The sequence below is a fragment of the Phyllobates terribilis genome, unplaced genomic scaffold (assembly GCF_046119375.1).
Source record: "Phyllobates terribilis strain yellow unplaced genomic scaffold, ASM4611937v1 Scaffold_4__5_contigs__length_816908805, whole genome shotgun sequence".
NCBI classification, from domain to species: Eukaryota; Metazoa; Chordata; class Amphibia; order Anura; family Dendrobatidae; genus Phyllobates; species Phyllobates terribilis.
This window is the reverse complement of record NW_027362764.1, coordinates 152392669-152393878: the sequence shown is the minus strand read 5'-3', so window position 1 is coordinate 152393878 and position 1210 is coordinate 152392669. Positions and strand designations below refer to the sequence as shown.

Below are 1210 nucleotides of genomic sequence, written 5' to 3'. Positions count from 1 at the left end.
AGAGCAGCACAAATTACCCTGTAGAATTGTACAACAAAGTGTGACATTCTACACCCAGTCCTAACTTAGCAGAAGGGAAAAGTGTCTTGTTAAGAAAAGGACCCAGGCCTGTGGAAGTAGTGGCTGCAATGACCTTCTCCCACCTATTGACATTATTTAGAGCCCTGATGAGGGAAATCAGCAATCCTCACACGGTCCTAGCTAGAAAGAGTGTAATAATAAACCTGTCTCAATAAACAGAGCTTTTGTCTGTTGGCCCAGTTACTTTATAGCATCAACTCTATGCCTTTAGGATAGTTGCTATTTATTATATCTCTTAAATAAAAAATCTATTTTTCAGCATAATATATACCTTCAATACAGACCAAACTGTAATTCATCCATATTTATTTATTGCAGACAAATAATATACAATGATATTTACAAAACAACCATAAAAATATGAATGCAGTAGACTCCTGATCTAGCTGCATTACTTTGTTTTTTGTTTTTGCATTTTTTTTACAAACATGGATCAATAAATAAATAAATGTTACTTTGTATCTCCGCGAATTATAAAGAAAGAGATGCAACTGCTGGAATAGAAAAACCGAAGTTTCAAATAAAAAAAAAAAAGTTTTTCTCCTATAAAAATAACAACAACAGTTTCATTAGTAGTTTGTGTTCAAGAATGGGGAAGGTTCCTTTTAAGTGGCTTCAAAGGCACGACTGGTGGGAATGCATGCAATAAGAAAATGAAGGAGGAATGGAAATGAAGATTTAAAAAAAAAAAAAAAAAAAAGGAAAATTCCAACATTCTTCGTCAAAATTACAGATTAGAGATTGTTGAGACTGGAATCAGAATGTAAGAGTTTTAGTGGTGACCCTGCAACCAGTGTGCTGTGTGGTCACGGCTGTCCAGGCCTGGCCTTCTGCTCTATAAGTGCTCCCCATGCCCTGCCTCAGTCTGTTGCCACCATCTCCTGCAATCCATGGAAATCCTCACTGATTGTTTATTTGGCTTTTATAGGGATCCAGCTTCAGTCTCCAGACTGTGCATTTCCTCTGTCATGTAGAAACAGTCTCATCTGGAAAAGAAAACAAAGGGCTTATTGCATTTCTGGGGGGTAAAGTTGGGGTTCTTCAAGTAAAGTCAAGGGGGGAAATTAAACTTTATATGCAAATTTTGCATTCTGCATTGTTATGTGCTGTAAAAAAAATACTCAGGAGA

The 1210-nt window shown here is 36.5% G+C and overlaps 1 protein-coding gene across 1 annotated transcript in view; it reads right to left on the bottom strand.

The window, feature by feature from the left end:
* Window positions 1-414: 414 nt before the first annotated feature.
* TWIST1 (twist family bHLH transcription factor 1) overlaps window positions 415-1210 on the bottom strand; it is a 3658-nt gene continuing 2862 nt past the window's right edge. Inside the window, exon 2 of the mRNA XM_073677841.1 lies at window positions 415-1067. The gene's annotated coding sequence lies outside the window, so the exon portion shown is untranslated. The remainder of the gene's footprint in view (window positions 1068-1210) is intronic.